This window comes from Psammomys obesus, unplaced genomic scaffold (genome assembly GCF_907164565.1).
Source record: "Psammomys obesus unplaced genomic scaffold, mPsaObe1.curated_primary_1811, whole genome shotgun sequence".
Taxonomy (NCBI): domain Eukaryota; kingdom Metazoa; phylum Chordata; class Mammalia; order Rodentia; family Muridae; genus Psammomys; species Psammomys obesus.
The window spans coordinates 17,416,325-17,439,100 of record NW_026592890.1 but is presented as its reverse complement, the minus strand read 5'-3'; the positions used below and the strand labels follow the sequence as shown (position 1 = coordinate 17,439,100).

At 38.6% G+C, this 22,776-nt stretch overlaps 1 protein-coding gene across 1 annotated transcript in view; it reads right to left on the bottom strand.

The window, feature by feature from the left end:
• The window catches only part of Grik2 (glutamate ionotropic receptor kainate type subunit 2), a 510,250-nt gene that overhangs the window by 33,962 nt on the left and 453,512 nt on the right, over window positions 1-22,776 (bottom strand). The gene's annotated exons all lie outside the window — the stretch shown is intronic.

The following is a 22,776-nucleotide window of genomic DNA, read 5'->3' as shown; positions in this document are numbered from 1 at the left end:
AGAAAGAAAGAAAGAAAGAAAGAAAGAAAGAAAGAAAGAAAGAAAGAAAGAAAGAAAGAAAGAAAGAAAAAAGAAAATAAGAAAATTCTACTAAAATACTTGTATAAAGCCAGTTGTAATGGCAACAATCATAACCCTGAACCCTGAATTTGGGAAGGTTAGACAAAACTATGTTACAAACAGATAAACAATCTGTTTAAACACATACACACAAAACATAATTTTTTTTAAGTAGTAGGGCTAGCTTTCCCATACTTTTGATTTTGAGATTCTAATATAAATAAATATTTTCCATTCATTTTTCCCTCTAACTGTCCCATATACCCTTTTTACATTCTTTAAAAATTCATGGATTTAAAAAAAATTATAATTGACCATGCATATATATACTATATATACATTACACATAGTAAATATAATATATTACTAAATTATATGTTTACTGTATATAATATATTACTAAATATAGCTTATTAGATTTGTAAAATGTAAACTTGTATATATGTTTTCAGCTCTGAACATTTGTTCTTGGAAAATCTATTAATGTGATATTAGGTGGAAAACATTCTTTTTCCCACTCCTAACATTTCTTAGCTGCTTGTAGTTCTTTGTTTATAGTGGAAGCCCCTTTGGTAAGGTGTACAGACACCTTATTCGTGGGTATAAGAAGAAATACTTAAAATGTAGTTAGGGATTATCCTGGTTTGTTAAAGTAGTGGTTACAGGTTTTTCTCCAAGACTCATGACTTCACTAGCCCTGGAGAGTTGGCAAGATTTCCACTACTAGGCATGCTTTTCTTCTTGTTGTTGAATGGCTATAAAGTCCAATTAGAGAGTGCTTGGCTATGGTCAAATTATGCTTTCCTGTACTGCATCCTTAGGCATGTACTTCCATGCAAGGCAAATTTGTGGTTCCTTGGCATCGTAAGTGACATAGGACTGTTTATTGCTTTCCTTTTCTTCAAGCTTGCATGGTGTCTCTGATAACCTGAAATCTAGACCTCAAGGAGGAGGAACTGAGGTCAGTTCCAGCTGAAGAGCCTCTGAAATTTGTGTTTAAAGTGCATTATGTCTTTAGCAATAGTTACCTTACATATATATATTTGGAATTTTATTTTTTTCTTATCAGTTACATTTTATTAACTCTGTATCCCAGCCATGTCCCGATCCCTCATTCCCTCCCAGTCCCTCCCTCCCTCCCTCATCTCCACCGTGCCCCTTGCCAAGTCCACTAATAGGGGGGACCTCCTCCCCATTCATCTGATCCTGTTTTATCAGGTATCTTCAGGACTGGCTGCAAAGCTCTTCTCTGTGGCCTAACAGGACTCCTCCTCCCTTGGGGGGTGGGGAGGCCAAAGAGCCAGTCATTGAGTTCCTGTTAGAAATAGTCCTTGTTCCCCTCACTATGGGAAACCAATTGGTTACTGAGCTATGTCATATGCTTTTCCTATTTTCTAAAACTACCAAATTTATGGAAGGGAAGGACAAGTTATCATGGAATTGAAAATTAAACCACTGCGATTCCATTTGTCACCACCATATGAACCAAGTTCAATTAATGAGAGATTCAAATTATAAATTATGTTAGAGAGAAACAGAATCACTCGACAGCTGCTTGAGCAATTGTCAACCACTAAAACAGTCTGAGGAACAAACATCTCAGCATCTAATGCCACTAAAAGTATACACTTCGTGCTCAACAGCTCCTTGTTGTATGTACCCTTAAAGAAGCTCTTTTAAGTCCTCCAGGAGACATCTGGAGAACTCTTCAGCAGTGCTCTGCCCTAGCACACATCTTCAATGGGCTGAACTGTTTTTAGGACATTTCAGTCTAGTGATCCTCTTCTATAGCAAAGTAATAGAGAACAAGTCAGCAGGACAGACTGTTTGTAGCTGCAAAGGGATATGAGAAATATAATTTAATCTTCGTGATCAACTTGAAAAATTACTAAACTAACCAACTTTAAGAACACATGGAAGGGGAGGAGGACCTCCCCTATCAGTGGACTTGGAGACAGGAATGGGAAAAAATCAGAGAGGGAGGGTGGAATTGGGAGAGAATGAGGGGGGGCTACAGCTGGGATAAAAAGTGAATAAACTGTAATTAATATAAAAAATAAAGAAGAACTAGTGTTCTTAAACTACATTTGTAATGTTGTATATGTTTAAATTAAAAAAGACATTTTAAAGCAAGGAAATCATGAAATTTGCTGGCAAATAGTGGGAACTAGAAAAGAGATCCTGAGTGAGGTAACCCAGAAGCAGAAATAAACAAATGATATATACTTACTTTTAAGTGGATATTAGACATATAATACAGTATACACATACTAAAATCTATAGTCCTAAAGAGGCTAGACAATAAGGAGAACTTTAGGAAAGATGCTTAATCCTCATTCAGAAGGGCAAATAAGACAGACATTGAAAGTTAGGAAAAGACAAGGACAGGTCAGGAGCCTTCCACTGAGGGCCTCTGACTCTACCCACTAGGGTATCTAAGAAGATACTGAGACTCATAGCTGAACTTTTGCCAGAGTGCTGGAAATCTTATGGAATAGGAAGGAGATAAACCGGCAGCCAGCTCAGTCTGTAAGTGGGTGTCCTATTAAGGGGAGCAGGGGCTGTCTCTAACATGAACTCAGTGGCTGCCTCTTTGATCACCTGCCCCTGAAGGGGGAGCAGCCTTACCAGTCCACAGAGGAGGATAATACAGCCAGTCCTGATGAGACCTGATAGGCTAGGATCAGAGGGAAGTGGAGAAGGAACTCCCCTCTCAGTGGACTTGGAGAATTGCATGAGAGGAGATTAGGGAGGAAGGGTGAGATTGGGAGGGAATGAGGGAAGGAGCTACAGCTGGGGTACCAAGTGAATAAACTGTAATTAATAAAAAAAAAATTAAAAAAAAAAGAAAGACCTGGAGGAGTCAAGATCTCCACTAGGAGAAAAACAGAGCCAAAATACCTGGGTCCAGGGTGGCCTGCAGGGACTGATATTCCAACCAAGGACCATGAATGGAGAGGACCAAGACCTCCTATTCAAAGGAAGCCCATTGGCTTCTAGTTTCCAAGTGGGTTAGTAAGGGGTACAAGGCTGTCTCTGACATGAACTCAATGGTGGCTCTTTGATCACCTCCCCCTGGGTGGTGCAACCTTGCCAGGCCACAGAGGAAAACGATGCAGCCAGTGTTGAAGAGACCTGATAAGCTAGGGTCAGATAGAAAGGGAGAAGTTCCTCCCCTAATAGGGGACTAGGAAAAGGGCATAGGGGAGAAGAGGGAGGGTGGATGGGACTGGGAGGAGACAAGGTCGGGACTGCAGCTGGGATACAAAGTGAATATATTATAATAAATTAATACATACATTAAATTTAAAAAGAGACACCTCAAAAGAATATAGTAAGCTCACTAACAGTCATCAACTCAGGATAATAAGAAATTCTGAATAAACTCACGCATCCACCTTTTTAGTTGATTTTCCTTGAAATTAATTAATAATAATCTTGCCTGGTTCAAACCCTATTTGAGGTTGTTGGTGGGTTCGCTTCTTTGTTCACTCACAAAAATACTAAGGCAGGGGAAAGATCCAAACGCATGCTGTCACAATTCAAACCAATACAGGCCACCTCTACTTCCTCTTCAAAAAACATTTTTTTTTATTTAGTTTTTTGTTTTGTTTTGTTTTTTATATTTTTATGATAATACCTGGAGCCTTTGTAAGTTTCCTGAAAACCCCATATTTGAATTCCTTCCTGATGGATAATAGAAGAGCAATCAGGAGACAAGTGCAAAGTGCACTGAGGCCCTTTAATGCTTGTTTATGAATCTTAGAAGACTTGGTAAAGCTAAACACCAGTAGCAATGTCAGGCTGCATGCTGAGAGGCATTCAGATAGCTGGACCAGAAGAGTGCTGTGGGTCTTCTTAAAAAACAAAAACAAAAACCTAATATGTTTGTGAATCAGATCCCAACAGACTTCTCATTTCCTCATGGTTGTTTATACACTGAAATATACTTCCTTCCTCTTCCTGTTTTTCGGAAGAAATGCTGTTAAGTATTCCAGTGTTTGCTTTTAAAATACGAATAACAATTGAAGTAACAACAACAACAACAAAAAGATCTTTTTAAAAGACGACGTTGATCATTGAACTCTTATAAGTATAATCTGGCTCACCAGCAATGTTGGAGAAGGTTATATCGTGTTTAATAGAAAAGATGAAGTGTGTGATACAAGCTGTCAGTGTAATGCCGGAAATAATTACAGTTGTTGTCGTTAATGTTTCTTGCTCGCCTTGTGATATGATGAGGCTTGCGTGCTGGATTCATGTTCTAAATTAGAGTAAGCTTCCCCAAACTGATGTGAAGATGCTTAAGGAATTCAGACATAAGCTGGGCATGGTGGCACACTCCTGGCACACTCCTGCATTCCAGCACTCTGAGAGGCAGAGGCAGGCAGATTCTGTGAGTTCAAGGGCAGTCTGGTCTGCAAAGTGAGTCCAGGACAGCCAAGGCTACACAGAGAAACCTGTCTCAAAAACAAAACAAAACAAACAACAACAACAAAAAGCACTCCATCTTAATTAGAATACTTTACTGTAATTATATTTTTGGATAAATACCATGTTGGATAGACTTTGTCAAGTAGACACAAACTTGAGTATTCTTGAAAGAGGGAAACTCAATTGAGAAATTGTCTATATAACAGTCGTTTCTGGGCATGTTTGTTAATGAGAGATGTGAGAAGGTCCATTCCGCTGTGGGAGATGAAACGCTAGTGGAGCAAGCCTAGAAAAGCAAGCCAGTAAGCAGTGACCATCTGTTGGCTCTGCTTCCGGTCATGCCCAAAAGTTCCTGCCCTGAGTTCTTTTCCTAACTCCTCTCAGTAATGTGAACCAGGAGTTGTATTAGTTAAGCCTTTCTTCCCCATGTTGATTTTTGCCCATGGTGAGAGCTCTGAGTCTTGTGTTCAGCCACATTTGAGAGACTTTAAGTACTGTCTCTTTATTAGCTCATGCGGAGCTGTTGGAAACATAACTCTTCCAGAGCTTTCTCTATGCTCAGACAAGTTTCACCAGAGATTTGAAAATAATTTACCTGCTCTTATCATTTTTTATGTAGTTCCATTACAATATATGCCATGTATTATAGCTTAGGTATTTTTTTCTTTTGTGAAAATGTATAATTCTAGTCTGCTTTATAATGTACTCCCAATGGTTACCTCATGGGTCAATAAATAATGGGAATTTTTATTTTTTTAGCTATAATTACATACCACTCAAAGCTATAAGTAAAATATTTTACAGCTTTACACTATGAGTGCATTAGTATTTTCTGGGGTTTAATGTCTATTTTATTAGAACTGAGAGCTAAGTTTGCCATTGGGAGTGAAGAAAACTCGAGTAGTTGCTTCAAAAAAATACTACAGCAAAAGGTATGATGCTTTAATTTCAAGAAGAAGTTATGGTGGCATTTATTTCTTTCTGTGTTATTCATGGCCCCAATATATTATTTTTAATATATTAGAAAAAAGAATGCTAAGGAGAATACTGTTTCAACCAAAGGAACACGGGTGTAGCCATTTCAGAGAAAAAATAGTATCCTAATTTATATTCTAAAAAGTCTGATGGCTTATGAAAATCATCAGCTTTTTATAGCCCACTAAGAGATTTCAAACTAAATAGCCAAAGTCACTAATCATGATACATCTTTAAGAAACTGGTTAACATTATGAAAAGGACTCCTATACTTTAAATGCTTTAAATAACAGATAATCTTTTAAAGAAAAATTAAATGTGCTGTTTGCTCCTTGAATTATTTACTATGGGAATATGCAATTAACATGTTTTCAGTGTATTAAACAAAATTTTTATTTTATAAAACTCAATATTTCAGAAAAGATAGATTAAGTTTTTCAACTATTTAAGCTAAGAAAATGCATCTTTTATTAAGTGTTAGTAATTCAAATTTGACATAAAGGGAAAAGACTAAGTAATATAATAATGGTATATCTATTAGAATTACACCTGACTTCTCAGTGAAAAGACTAAAAGCCAGATATCCTGATGCCAGCCCAGAATATTATAACCAGGAAAACATTCAATTTCAATAGGTAGAGAAAAATAAGACATTCATAACAAAATCAAATTTAAGCAATATCTATCTATAAATTCTGCCAAACAGTATTACTTGAAGGAAAATTACAACCTAAAGAGAGCAGTATATTAAAGAATACCCAAGGAATAATAAATAGTCCCAGATGAGCAAATCAAGGCATGAAACACATATACACATACACATATATACACAATCCACATACATACACACCATACAATATAAATCAACAACAACAAAAAAGAGCAGATATCAAAAGATACTGCTCATTAATATCTGTCAACATCAATATTGCCAACTGTTCAATAAAATGACATGGGCTATGAGAATGTTGTAAAAACCAGACATGTCTTTCTGCTGCATCCAAGAAACACAGCTTACCATCAAAGACAGACATTACCTTGGGGTACTAGGATGAAAAAAAGATATTTAATACTATCTATATGTTCCTGGGTATGTGTCCATTTAATGGGATGTGACCAACCTACTAGTTGCTACAAACAGAAGTGACTTTCTCTCCCTAAGCAACTTCCTATTCAACATCTTATAACTCTTTCAATGAGGTTGGGACATTGCGGTGCCTTCTTTCATCATTTCTGGAATATTGACCAGTTTGACTTTATGCAGAATTTATGCATATAACCCAATTTGCTCTGAGCCAAGGTATATATCAACCATATCTTGTCCAGAAGTCTGCACTTCAAAGCTCTCCTCTCCATTTACTATTTTTCCATTCCCAAGGAATGATGTTTCCACACCCAAGGACGGAGGGAGGTTCACCCTGACTCAGTAAGACAAATGTTGTGTTTCCTTCCTTATATGTGGTTCTTGACCAGACATTCTCTTATCTTAAACTAGTGTGCATATAGAAGTCAGAAAATTAGAAGCAGACCACAGACTGTTGACAACTTGAGGGAAGGAGCAAAGCAAATTATAGATTACAAAAAATCCCAACACATAGGTGAAGAGTGAACACAAATCCTCACCCCTAATCAAGAAGGTCTCTACAGTAGACACCTGCTTGAAAAATAAATATGTTTTTCCCCAGTGGAATGTCAGTGGGTATATCAAACATACTCCAGGGAAGGCCCCATAGTCAGGAAGAGTTGTCAACTCATAATGAACTCTGTATTAGTTACAGACTTTTTGTTTTGTATTGTCTTGTTATTTTTTGCCCTTCTTTCCATGTTTTGTTTTGTTTTGTTTTGTTTTTTAAGAGAGTAAGAAGTTATGTTGGTAGAAATGGGGGAGGATCAGGGAGACATTGGTGAGAAGAAGAATCTGATCAAAATATATGGAGATATTTTAATAAATTTAAAATGTAGAGGATAATATTAAGGCACGGGTCCAACTGGATGTCTACATGTAGAAAAATGAAAATAGATCCATACTTATCACCCTGCACAAAACTGAAGTCCAAGTGGATCAAAGACCTCAACATAAAACCAGACACATTAAATCAGCTAGAAAAAAAAGTGGGGAATACCCTAGAACTCATTGGTACAGGAGAAAACTTCCCGAACAGAACACCAACAGCACAGGCTCTAAGAGCAACAATCAATAAATGGGACCTCATGAAATTGAAAAGCTTCTGTAAAGCAAAGGACACCGTCATCAAAACAAAGCGACTGCCTACAGATTGGGAAAGAATCATCACCAACCCTTTATCTGACAGAGGACTCATATCCAATATATATAAAGAACTAAACAAGCTGAAAAGCAATAAACCAAGTAATCCACTTAAAAAATGGGGAACAGAGCTAAAGAGAGAATTCTCTGTAGAGGAATATCGAATGGCAGAGAAGCACTTAAAGAAATGCTCAACCTCATTAGCCATTAGGGAAATGCAAATCAAAACAACCCTGAGATTTCACCTTACACCCATCAGAATGGCCAAGATGAAAAACTCAAGGGACAACACATGCTGGAGAGGTTGTGGAGAAAGGGGAACCCTTCTCCACTGCTGGTGCGAATGTAAACTGGTACAACCACTCTGGAAATCAATCTGGCGCTTTCTCAGACAACTAGGAATAGCACTTCCTCAAGATCCAGCCATACCATTCCTAGGCATATACACAAAAGAGGCTCAAGTATACAAAAAGGACATTTGCTCAACCATGTTTGTAGCAGCTTTATTTGTAATAGCCAGAAGCTGGAAACAACCCAGATGCCCCTCAGCTGAAGAATGGATGCAGAAACTGTGGTACATCTATACAATGGAGTATTACTCAGCAATGAAAAAGAAGGAAATCATGAAATTTTCAGGTAAATGGTGGGACCTGGAAAGGATCATCCTGAGTGAGTTGTCCCAGAAGCAAAAAGACACGCATGGTATATACTCACTCATATAAACATACAACATAGAATAAACCACCCACTAAAATCTGTACATCTAAACAAACTAAGCAAAAGAGAGGACCCTAACTAAAATGTTCAATCCCCATCCTGAAAGGCAAAGAGGATGGACATCAGAAGAAAAAGAAAATAGGAAACAACCTCGGAACCTGCTACAGAGGGCCCCTGAAAGCCAGAAGAAAACAGGAAACAACCTTGGAACCTGCCACAGAGGGCCTCTGAAAGCCTCTGCAGTATAGACTGTCAAAGCAGATGCTGAGCCTGATGGCCAACTGATGGGCAGAGTGAATGGAATTTTATGTAAGAAGTGGGAAATAGTAAGAGCTGGAGGGGATGGGAACTCCACAAGCAGAGCAACAGAACAAGATACTTTGAACACAGGGAACTTCCCAGAGACTCATATTCCAACCAAGGACTATTCGTGGAGATAACCTAGAACTCCTGCACAGATGTAGCCCATGGCAGTTCAGTGTCCAAGTGGGTTACATAGTAATGGGAACAGGGACTGCCTCTGACATAATCTGATTGGCCTGCTCTTTGATCACCTCCCCCTGAGGGGGGAGCAGCCTTACCAGGCCATGGTAGAGGACAATGCAGCCAATTTTGATGAGAACTGATAGACTAAGATCAGAAAGGAGAGGAGAACCTCCCCTATCAGTGGACTTGGGGAGTGGCATGCATGCAGAAAGGGGAGGGAGGGTGGGAGTAGGAGGGGAGGAGGGAGGGGCTTATGGGGGGATACAAAATGAATAAAGCGTAATTAATAAAAAATATTAAGGCAGGAAAGGTTCAAGAATGGATGGAGGTGAGTAATAAGCAATTGAGGTGTTGATGGAAGGCTTTATCAAGATAAAGGACACATGAAAAACCTATAAGGACAACAAGAATAAAGATATTAAGTACGGCACATAGTGTCATTAAACTGGAGGGATAAAGTATTCAGGAATAAGTTTAAGTGGTAATAAAGGAATTGGGGAGAGGAAAGAATATAGGGTGGTGGGTCAGGAACCCTTGTTAAATCCACTCATTAGTAAGTTAATTAAAAAAAATTTAACACGTAATATGGAGTTTGACTAGAACTTCCCCATGTGGGTGGAGAAAGTTGCTCCCTAAAAAAACAAGTGCTATTAAATGAAGATGTCATGGGTGCCTTCACATCATTTTTTGGCCAGGAAGTCCCCGACAACACCCAAAACAGAACTACTGACATTGCTCTTATTGACTATCATCACTGAATGATGATACTATCGTCATAAGACAGTACTATGTTCAGTACTATCGTACTGAATGATGAGAATCTATTGCTGAAGTTATCACTAACATTAGATGAAGGGCTCAGAGAAACCAATCTAGAGTTGACCAGGAAACTACAGACTGGTACGCTTACACAGAACCAGAAATGCTATTTTGTTTTGGGAGAGTAAAGTCAGCAATGATCTTACGCAGCAATGGACCCTGCATGTTCTAATACTGACCTGCTGGCAAAGTATACTCACGAGTACAAAGCAACAAGACATTGAGAAGGAGGAATCACACATGCCCTCATTAGATATAAGGTCTGCTTCACACAATGGTTTTATGCTTGGTGCTATAAACTTAGTCAAAAGCCAATACCAGGGGAGACATGTGGCTCCTCTGTTGTCGTTGTTTTGATAAATGGTTAACTCTTCTCTCTGCCTCTCTCTGTTTCTTTCTCTCTTTCTCTCTGAAGCATGTTTGTGGGATTGTGGGGAGTGTGGGTGTATGTGCATTTGAGTGGTACACCCATGTAGTATTTGAGTATCTTGAGAACTTTAAGACGAGGAATTGTCTTTCTCAAGGACATGTAAATGTGTCTTGTACATATTATCTCGAATAAAGATAAGGTCCTGTATCCAAGTATCTGTTGGAGCTAAGAACTTAACTTCCAACTGACTCCAAGTTGTAAAACTACTTCCTGCTATAAAGTTTTTAACTTATTTTCTCTTTGGATAAAATTGGTACCTAACATAGATGGTTACTAACCTAATTTAGAACAAGTCGTTATTAGCCAAATGTAATCACCTAGAGAATAATAAATGCAAGGATTATTTTGAGACAATACCTGCAACACATCTGTATCAGTTACCTTTCTGTTGCTGTGGTAACAACAATGACCAAAGTGACTTACGAAAGAGATTGTTATGACTGACATTTCCGGATGGAGAATTCATCATTGTTGGGAGTCATGGCAGGGGGAAGCTAAATAAGGAACCAGAGATATCACATCTTCAACAACAAGCACAAAGCACAACACCAACTGGAAATGCTCTTAGACTCTAAACACTCAAGGTGTATTTCCTCCAACAAGGCTTCACGTCACAAACCTCTCTAACAGCAACCCTAACAAGTGGACCTTGTACTTAAATATGGGATACACTTCGTTCAAATCACCACAGAACTGTTTGGCTCTGTGAAAGACTGAAGATGCTCTCTGTCTTTCAGATCACTTGGCTGATTGCTAGTGATAATCATCACATTTTCTTTTATTGCTTATCCAATAATAAAATTTGTATCATTTGCATTTGTGGAGAGGTTTTATAAACTGGAAGAATATTTTATATTTAATTATATTTCTAGAATACATGTTATATTAGTGGAAATTTTTGGATGGTTTTCTTTCTTTTAATTACAGGTTTCCCTACTTACACTTTTGAAAATTGTCTAACCTTTTACTTTCTTTTAAATCTTTCTGTAATATCCATTTTAATTAAACGTTCCCTGCCAAATGTAGCAATATACTTTAGGAGTCTAGAAAAGAACCTTTGTGAAATGAATGTTAAGTGTGCACACTGACGTTCACAAAATTATACTACATGTGATGTAAATGACCTGACCGACCCCACACTTCCTGAAATGGAATGGCTATTCAGGTTCTTCTCTCAAAAACCAGCCTGAGGATTAGTTCTAAAATGTGTACATGTTCTAAGGTGGGTCAGTGATTTATCCCACCACTGTGATTTTGCTGAAACATGAGGAAGGGACTTCTGTCCTTCTAAATGGGAACTAAAAGAACCAGGTCAACCCATAGCACTATATCTACTTCAGCACTGACATTTCCTGAGGATATTTTGGTACTGTAAAGGGTTATCTTTTTAGAGGTTTAAAATTATGTCGAACTCAGGAACAGCAAAACTCTCTGGACTGCCTAATGACCACAGAGAAAGACTTCAAATGACTTGTAGTATATAACCAATAGCTTAGGACAACCATGGACATTTTTACCATCGTGGGAAGAGGTAGTGATTAATGACCGTATCAGTAGATAACTGACTAAAGCTTAAAAAAGACTTGCATTTAAGAATACATTTTTATTTTTGTTGTTTTTTTGAGATAGATCTGGTCCCATTTTACTGTATAGGATGGCCTCAGGCTTGAAACTCTACTGTCTCTGATCCATAATTAACTAGGATTACATATGTTTAACTGCATATCCACCTTAATGGTATATTTTATTTATTATTATTATTTATTACAATTTATTCACTTAGTATCTAGGCTGTAGGCCCTTCCCTCATAGCCTTTGAGTCCCTCCCTCACTCCATCTTTCTCCCCATGTCTCTCTCCTAGTCCACTAATAGGGGAGGTCCTCCTCTACTGTTATCTGACCCTAGCCTATCAGGTTTCATGAAGACTCTCTATATCCTCTTTCTCTGAAGCCTAGTAAGGCCACTCTGTCAGGTGGAGGTGATCAAAGAGTTGGCCACTGAGTTCATGTTAGAGACTTCCCCTGCTTTCCTTACTAGGGGACCTTCGTGGAGACTGACCTACTCATTAGGTTACATCAAAACCTTGTATCTATGGATGCTTTAACTGAGAAGCACTTGATAGAAGTTACATCATAGAGTCAAGGCTTTAATATTAGCTTTGTGCATATTATGTACATTTTTTCAAGTAAAACATATTTTGAGATGAAATATATTTTATTTGACATATTTTCAAATATAATATTTTCAAGTAAAACACCTATTAAGCCAGTGTAAGTAAAACACCTATTAAACAGAATGTGCTATGTGTTATGCATAAAAAGAAGTGTGGGAATATTACACATTTGCTTTTCTGGAGAGTTACAATGCTGCTAGAGAGTATTTCTGAAGTTAAAGAATGTGTTTCAGAGGATGTGAATTGAGGGGGATAATGACAGTGGTGTCCACAGAGAACTGGCTTACGTTAACGAGTGAGGTATCACAGGAGCAGAAAGACACACATGGTATATACTCACTTATAAGTGGATACTAGACCTGTAACATAGGATAAACATGCTAAAATCTGTACACCTAACGAAGATAAATAAGAAAGAGGACCCGGGGTAAGATGATCAATCCTCACTTAGAAAGACAAATGGGATGAATACAAAAGGCATCTGAAAGACTCTACCTAGCAGTGTTTCAAAGAAGACACTAAGACTCATAACCAAACCCTCGGCAGAGTGCAGGGAATCATATGAAAGAAGGGAAGTTAGTATGATATGGAAAGGATAGGAGCTCTACAAGGACCAAATATATCCAGGCACAGGGTCTTTTCTGAGACTGACACTCAACCAAGGACCATCTATGGATATAACCTAGAACTTCTGCTCGGATGTGGCCCGTGGTAGCTCAGTAACCAAGTAGTTTTCCAAAGTAAGGGGAACACGGACTATTTCTAGCAGGATCTCAAGGGCAGGCTGTTTGAACCCCCCCCTCCAGGGGAGGAGCAGTCTGTTAGGCCACAGAGGAGGATTTTGCAGCCAGCCCTGAAGATACCTGATAAAACAGGGTCAAATGAAAGGGGAGGAGGTCTTCCCGTATCAGTGGACTTGGAAAGGGGCAGGGAGGAGACCAGGGAGGGAGTGTGGAGTTGGGGAGGGAATGAGGGAGTGGGATACAGCTGGGACACAGAGTTAACAAAACGTAACTAAAAAGAAAAATGAAATTAAAAAAAAAAGTAGGAGAAAACAAGTTACAGGACAGGAGCCTACCACAGAGGGCCTCTGAAAGATTCTACCTAGCAGTATATCCAAAGCAGATGCTTAGACTCATATCCAAACCTTTGGCAGAGTGCAGGGAATCTTACGATAAAGGGGGAGTTAGTATGATCTGGAGAGGATAGGAGCTCCACAAGGAACAAATATATCAGGGCATAGGGGTCTTCTCCAACCAAAGACCATGTATGGATATAACCTAGAATCCCTGCTCAGATGTAGCCCATGGTAGCTCAGTATCCAAGTGTGTACCCTAGTAAGGGGAACAAGGACTATTTCTGACATGAACTCAATGGCTGGCTCTTTGACCCCCCCCACAACTCCTGAGGAAGGGGCAGCCTTGCTAGGCCACAGAGGAGGAGATTGTAGCCAGTCCTGATGAGACCTGATAAACTAGGGTCAGATGGAAGGGGAGGAGGACCTTTCCTACCAGTGGACTTAGAAAGAGGCAGGGAGGAGATGAGGGAGGGAGAGTGAGATTGGGAGGGAATGAGGGAGGGGGCTTCATCTGGGATACAAAGTAAATAAACTGTGATTAAAATTAAAAAAAGACATCAAAGTAATATCAGGAGATCCAAGACAGACGGTGGTGCCAACCACACAAGCTACCAAGAACAGCTCAGCAGTGAGAGCAGAGTGATCAGCAAGCCATATTGTGGACCCCAAAACACTGACTTCTATGTTTCTCAGTTGAGAGGAGAACCCACAGGGAAATGCAAGGGTCCATTTTCAGGCCACCCAGCTAATACCAGGAATACCACCTTCCCTACCCCACCACAGCCCTAGGCCAATAGCCCAAGCCAACCTTCTGTGGAAGGTGTCTGTGTGTTGGGGGAGGGGGTGCTCCAAACTCAGGACACCTGATGCTCAGGACCCAAGAAGGCAACCCCAGATGCTGCTCCAAGACTCAAACCCTCTTCTAAGGACACCATTAGGACATCTGAGCTCACAGGTCTATTTTTATCCATATTTAGATCCATATTTATCACCCTGCACAAAATTAAAGTTCAGGTGGATCAAAGACCTCAACATAAAACCAGATACACAAAATCTGTTAAAAGCAAAACTGGGGAGCAGTGTTTATCTCTTTAGCACAGGAAACAACTGTGTGAACAGAACACCAACAGCCCAGGCTTTAAGATTAACAATTAATAAATGGGATCTCATGAAACTGAAAAGCTTCTGTAAACAAAGGACATTGTCAATAGAACAAAACAACAGCTTACAGACTGGGAAAAGACTTTCATCAACCTTACACCTGAGGGCTAATATTAAAATACATAAAGGACTCAAGAAATTAAATAGCAACAAACCAAATAATCCAGTTAAAAATGGAGTACAGAGCTAAACAACAACAACAACAAATCTAAACAGAAAACTATCAAATGGCAGAGAAACACTTAAAGAAATGTTCAGTGTCCTTAATCATTAGGGAAATACACATCAAAACGACCATGAGATTCCATCTTACACTCATCAGAATGGATAAGATAAAAAACTCAAGTGACAACACATGCTGGAAGAGGATGCAGGCAGTCCTGATGATACTTAATAAGATAAGATCTGATGGCAGGGGAGGAGGACCCCCCTCTCAGTGGACTAGCAGAAAGGGATAGGGGGGAAGAAAGAGGGATGGTGGGACTGGGATGAGATGAAGGAGGGGACTACAGCCAGGATATAAAATGAATAAATTGTAAAAATTAAAAGGAAAACAGAAAAAAGAAAAAAAAAAAAAAAGAAAGGAATATCAATCTACATGCGTACAGCTGGAAATATCAGAAGAGATGGAAATACAAAGACAGGTCAATTTATATCTCAAGAGGCCCAGAGAATACACACAAGGAGAAGCAACTGAGAAGGAGTTGTCTTACCTTGAACTAGTAACACAGTAAATGAGAGCATGAGGTGATAACACTGATTCTGCCACACCAGGGAACTCAGTCACTCACTGAATTAGCTGAATGAGCTTTCTGGCCCTGCTCCCGAATTCCAGTTTCAGAGACTTCCAAGATAGAGACTGAAATATATTTCTATCCAGTGTTCAGTGGTGCCCTGTCAGAGGGACTCAGTGTTGGAGTTGTTCATAGCATGACGATCATTGAGAAAGTAACATAAATAATAAGATATGGTTGACGCTAGTAGCAGTAGGAATCTAACAATGAATTGTAGGGAACAGTCCAGAAAAGAGAACAAGAAAAGCCTTGCGTATTATCTGGCATCAGTATCAGGAACTATGGCATCCAATGTATCAACACAACAATAATGAAGCAGCATTTCAAAAAAGAAGGAGGAAAATAAAAACTATGTCCTCATTTTCCCTCCTCCGTGGACTGATAGCCAAAAAGCCTTATTGACTCAGTTCTGATAGAAGAGCCACATAACACAGAAGGCAATGAAAAAGTTTGGGGGTAGATGGAGAATGACTAAAAAATGTAATGTTTTTTTTTTTTTTAGAATAAACTGCAATTTGATTTTTTTTTCAGGGCTTAAAAATATATTATTGTGGCCATGTATCTTCAGAGCATTGTAAGTTCTTGAAAACTTAAAAAAAATTGTAGACCTAATAAAATTTCTCTTTCTGTAACAAGACTCTAACAGAACACAATATAGATGATGGATTAGAAGAAAAATAACATTATGCTGAAATATTAACATTGACAGGGTTGGACAGATTTCTGAGTTACTTAAGAAACATGTTGAATAAGCTATGAGGAACTGAGAAATAATTTAAAAATGACTACTAAATTTGGGGTTGGAAAATCTATTGAATTGTTATAACATGCCCAAGCAGGGAGAAGTCTTCAAAGAGAATAGCAAGAGGAAAGACAAGTGATGGATTCTGCCTGAGACACACTGCCTTTGAGATACTTGTGAGTTAGCTATGAGAAGTGAAGTAACTGGAGACTGCTACAGTTATAAGGTAAATGTTGTACAATGTAAGGTACATGTACAACTAAGGGCTGAAGATAGGTAATGGTGAAAGTTCAGTTTCAAAATGGAAATGGAGCCACAGTATAACCAGATGGAAGAAAAATAGGCAAAGGGAAGTTCATGATGTTGGTGTTGTTACCAACATAAATTACTAAATTAGGTAGAAAGGGGCATATTTACGAACATGAAAACTATGATGAGGTTTTAGAAAGAAAATTTATGTTCACTATGATCATCTCAGTTTATTATTTTTATATTTTAATTTTTTTAAAAAAAGTTTTAATATTAATTAGTTTATTCACTTTGTATCCCAGCTGTAACCACCTCCTTCATCCCTTCATAATCCCACCCTCCCTCCCTCATCTTCTCCCATGACCCTCCAGAAGTCCACTGATAGGGGAGGACATCCTCCCCTTCCATCTGGCCCTAGCTTATCAGATCTCATCAGAATTGGCTGCATTGTCTTCCTCTGTGGCCTGGTAAAGCTGCTCCCCACTGAGGGGGAGGTGATTAAAGAGCCAGCCACAGAGTTCATGTCAGAGAGAGTCCCGTTTCCCATTACTAGGAAACCCACTTGGATACTGACCTGTTATGGACTGTATCTGTGCAGGGGTTCTAATTTTCATTCATGGTCCTTGGTTGGAGTATCAATCTCAGAAAAGTTCCCTGGGCCCAGATTTCTTGGTTCTGTTGTTCCCCTTGTGGAGTTTTGTCCCCTCCAGGTCTTTCTACCTCCCTCTTCTTTCATAAGATTCCCTGCATTCTGCCCAAAGTTTGGCTATGAGTCTCAGCATCTGCTTTGATAAACTGCTGAGTAGTCTTTCAGAGGCCTTCTGTGGTAGGCTCCTGTCCTGTTCCCTGTTTTCTCCCTCTTCTGATGTCCATCTTCTTTACCTTTCTGAATAAGGATTGATCATCTTACCCAGGATCCTCCTTCTTGCTTAGCTTCTTTAGGTGTACAGATTTTAGTATGTTTATCCTATATGTCTAATATCCACTTATAAGTGAGTATATGCCATTTGTATCTTTCTGCTTCAGGGACAACTCACAGAGGATCATCTTTTCTAGTTCCCACCATTTGCCTGCAAATTTCATGATTTCCTTGTTTTTAATTGCTGAGTAGTATTCCGTTGTGTAAATGTGCCACAAATTCTGTCAGTTCCTCAGTTGAGTGACATCTGAATTATGTCCAGAATCTAGCTAGTACAGATAAAGATGCTATGAACATGGTTGAGAAAACGTCCTTGTTGTATACTTGAGCACATTTTGATATATTCCTAGGAGTGGCACAGCTGTATCTTGAGGAAGCACTCTTCCATATTTGTAACTCATAATGTTTAATATTTAATATATTAGTTGATACAGACATCCAACATTTTGTATATGTGTGTATATATATATGAAACACACAGCCAGCCAAGTAGTTCTCTCTTTCTTTTGCCTATGGATCCAGATGTAGAACTCTCAGGTCCATCACCAGCACCATGTGTGCCTGTGGGCCAACAAGCTTCTCACCATAATAATAGTGGACTTAACCTCTGGAAAAGTAAGCAATTCTCAATAAAAAATGCTATCTCTTATAATTGTTGCCATGATCATGTTGTCTCTTCATAGCAATTGACCAGTAACTAAGACACTCACACAGACACAAACAGAGACACACATGTTAAGTTTGCCTTAAATTCAATTAGATTTCTGTTAATTGTGTCCATGATGTAAATGCCAGTATTTCACGTACACTGAGATCTTAACCTACAACCCTTGCTTGGATGTAGCCCATGGTAGCTCAGTATCCTAGTGGCTTACCTAGTAAGGGGAACAGGGACTGTTTCTGACATAAACTCAATGGCTGGCTCTTTGACCTTGTGCCCCCCCCCCCCCCACGGCTGGAGGGAAGAGCAGCCTTGGTAGTCCACAGAGGAGGACACTGCAGACAGTCCTAAAGAAACCTGATAAGCTAGGGTCAGATGGAAGGGGAAAAAGAACCTTCCCTATCAGTGGAATTAGAGAGGGACAGGGAGGAGATGAGGGAGGGAATGTGGGGTTGGGAAGGTATGAGGGAGGAGGCTACAGTTGGGACACAAAGTTAATAAACTGTAATTAATATAAAAATTAAATTTAATTAAAAAAGGAAGCACTATTCCTAATTATCTTAGAAAGCACCAGAGTAAATTCCAATGGTTGTACAAGTTTTCATTCCACCAGCAATGGAGGAGTGTTCCCTTTTTCCACATCCTCTCCAGCAGGTATTGTCACTTAAGGTTTTGATCTTAGCCATGCTGATGGGTGTAAGGTGAAATCTCAAGAGTCATTTTGATTTGTATTTCCCTGATAACTAAGGATGTGAGCATTTCTTTGAGTGTTTCTCTGTTCAATATTCCTCTATTGAGAATTCTCTGTTAGCTATGTACCCTATTTTTTAATTGGAATACTTGCTTTGCTGCTTTTTAACTTCATGTATTTTTTATATATTCTGAATAATAGGCCTCTGTCAGATATAAGGTTGGTGAAGCTCCTTTTCCAGTCTGTAGGCTGTCATTTTGTTCTGAAGACAGTATCCTTTGCTTTACAGAAGATTTTCAGTTTCATGAGGTCCCATTTATTGATTGTTGCTCTTAGAGCCTGTGCTGTTGGTATTCTGTTCAGGAAGTAGCCTCCTGTGCCAATGAGTTCAAAGCTCTTCCCTACTTTCTCTTCTAACAGATTTAGTATGTCTGGTTTTATGTTGAGTTCTTTGATCTACTTGGAATTTAGTTTTGTGCAGGGTGATAAATATGGCTAGAGCAATAATCCAACTAAAGAAGATCAAGGGGACACAAATCAGAAAGGAAGAAGTCAAAATAGTGATCTATTTTCAGATGATATGATGTTATACATGAGTGACCCCAAAAATTCAACCAGAGAACTACTTCATCTGATAAACACCTTCAGCCAAGAGACGGAACAGAAAAGTAACTCAAAAAAAAAAAAAATCAGTAGCCCTCTTGTATACAAAAGACAAAAGGGCAGAGAAGGAAATTAGGGAAAATACACCTTTCACAATAGCCACAAATAACATAAAGTATCTTGGTGTGACTCTACCCAAGCAAGTGAAAGACCTGTTTGAAAAAAAAAACTTCAAGTCTCTTATGAAAGAAATTGAAGAAGATATCGGGAGACAGAAAGATCTCCCATGTTCATGGCTTGTCAGGATTAACATAGTGAAAATGGCCATTCTGCCAAAAGCAATCTACAGATTCAATGCAATTCCTATAAAAATGCCAAAACTATTCTTTATAGACCTTGAAAGAAAAATTCTCAACGTCATATGGAAAAAACAAAACAAAACAAAACAGAATTGCCAAAATGATCCTGTACAATAACAAATTGTCTGGAGGTATCTTCATCCCTGATCTCAAGCTGTATTACAGAGCAATAGTTATAAAGACTGCATGATACTGACATAGAAACAGAATGATGGATCAATGGAATTGAATAGAAAACACAGAAATAAACCCACACACCTGCGGATACTTGATTTTTGACAAAGAAGCAAAACCATGCCCTTCAACTGAAGAATGAATGCAGAAATTGTGGTACATCTACACAATGGAGTATTACTCAGCAATGAAAAATAAGGAAATCATGAAATTTGCAGGTAAATGGTAGGACCTGAAAAGGTTCATCCTGAGTGAGCTGTCCTAGAAGCAGAAAGACACACAGGGTATATACTCACTCATATAGACATATAACATAAAATAAACCTACTAAAATCTGTACGTCTAAAGAAACTAATTAAGAGAAAAGACCCTGACTGAAATGCTCAATCCCCATCCCAAAAGGCAAAGAGGATGGACATCAGAAGAAAAAGAAAACAGGAAACAACCTAGAAACCTGCCACAGAGGGCCTCTGAAAGGTTTTGCCCTGCAGACTATCAAAGCAGATGCAGAGACTTATGGCCAACTGTTGGGCAGAGTGCATGGAATCTTATGTAAGAAGTGGGAAATAGTAAGATCTGGAGAGGACAGGAACCACACAGGAGAGCAAAAGAACCAGAAAATTTGAACACAGGGGTCTTCCCAGAGATTCATACTCCAACCAAGTACCGTGCATGGCGATAACCTAGAACCTCTGCACAGATGTAGCCCATGGCAGTTGAGTGTCCAAGTGGGTTCCATAGTAATGGGAAGAGGGACTGCCTCTGTCATAATCTGATTGGCCTGCTCTTTGATCACCTCCCCCGAGGAAGGAGCAGCCAGGCCACAGAAAATGACAATGCAGCCACTCCTGATGTGTTCTGATAGATAAAGATCAGAAGAAAGGAAAGGATGACCTCCCTTATCAGTGAACTTGGGGAGGGGCATGCATGAAGAAGGGGGAGGGAGGGTAGGACTGGCAGGGGAGGAGGGAGGAGATTATGGGGGGGATACAAAGTGAATAAAGTGTAATTAATAAAATAAAATTAAAAAAGAAAGAAAAAACAGAAAGCATCTTCAACAAATGGTGCTGGTCTAACTGGATGTCTACATGTAGAAAAATGCAAACCTCAGTTTAAATATGAGCAGTAATGCAGAGAACCAAGGCTAAAAGAGGAAACAGAGACAAAAGGAAGTCATGGTAAACACTATGTAAGTGTAGACTGTTGTCAACAGGGAGAAGACAAATTAAGTCATGACAGCAAAAATAAACTGAAGGAAATTCCTGAATATATACCAGTGGCCTTAATATCAAAACAATACTTTTTGAGAAATAAATATAAGTGATAATGCTCCCTTATTCCTCAGTGTGTGGGGGGAGTGTGTATGGATGTGTGTAGGTGGATGTGTGTAGGTGTGGGATGTGGGTGTCCTGAAACCGTACCACTGGTTCTCAGCTGTGGTTCTCTACCCCATTATTTTGTGTGCCATTTTCAGAGTTTCTAAAGCATTACTTCCTAGTCACTATTTTTGTCTCTATAACGTCCTTGAATAAATAGATACAAGTGATATATAAAGAAAGAAATTAAAGAAAACTAAGATTTTTCACGACAAAATCCCACAAAGCCCAATCACAAAAGCATTAATATCAGATATATGGAGACAACTTATACATTAAAGACTCTATGGCCTAAAATTACTATGTTCTAATAAATGAATTCTCACAGATTTCTATGTGAAGACTTTTTGAAACAACTGTGGCAGTTGCAGCACATATTTTCATGAATAAGCACTTTGATTTCTGTTTGAAAACCAATTTTCCACATGTAAAATTTGTATTTCTTTACTAGAACTGACACTGCATCATAGGCTCCTGCTTGAGTTAAATATTTCATACATACCCCAACTACTTATGATAGCAATTTTTTGCTGCACTGAATAGTTGTTTCCGAATTTAGTGTATAAACACGGCCAGAACAATAAAAATGATTTAAAGTCTTTCACAAATCTGTCAGGGAATAACTACTATATTTCTGCCTGGATGATCTAAACCTTCTTGTGCCATATGTGGGGAAACAAACAATCAGGCACAAGTCAGACACCACATCATTGATACTGTGCCCAGAGGAACTCCAGGCCCATTTGCTACCTCTAACTTCAGAAAAATAAAAACCGGTAAATTAAAATTTTTGCTTAAACAGTCTCAGTTAATTCACTAATTAACTACCCAATTACTATTAGTAATTGATATAATAGTAAATATTAAGTGAATAATAGCGGTAGAAGTCAATGCTTTACATTTTCTCCAAGGCAAATATATAATCTAATATTCAGGTTCTAAAAATTTGTGCAAATTTGAAATATAAATGTCCTATTTAAGCAGAATTCCTGGCAAATAAACTCTCACATGAGATATTGTTTAGGAAATGCTGAACAAGTAAGAAAAACATGAAAATGTTTCAAAAATAAATTAATAATTTTTTTTTTTTTGCATTGTCATTTAGTTTCTAATCAAAGCCAAATTCATTCTCTCCACCCTTTTTCTGGGAAAGAACTATTATATGGTAATAACACACCATTAACAAAGTACTGCTAATAAGTACCATGCAAATTAGTGGAAAGTGGTTAATGCAAAATCCTATAACTAGCCAAATGTTGAAAGCAAATAATGAGGCACTTATGTACTGGTTAGAACACTGGTCCATGAGGCTCCACTTCTCCCTGAATGTCTATGAGCAGGTTGAATGCCAGGGGAAAAGGTTTCCTCTTTTTCAATAAGTTGTCCATCCTCCAATAAATATTGCCCCATCCATGCTAATGAAAACAACTCTAAATAGAATCATTGGATCAAATACTTAATAAAAAATGAAGAGTGGATGGTATTTAGAAAGAATTTTAACAGGAAACGGAAGGAATCAAAGAGGAGGAAGGGAGTGAATATGGCTAAAATTCGGTATATGTATGTATGAAACTGTCAAAGAATAAAACAAAAGAAAGTAAAATCTGA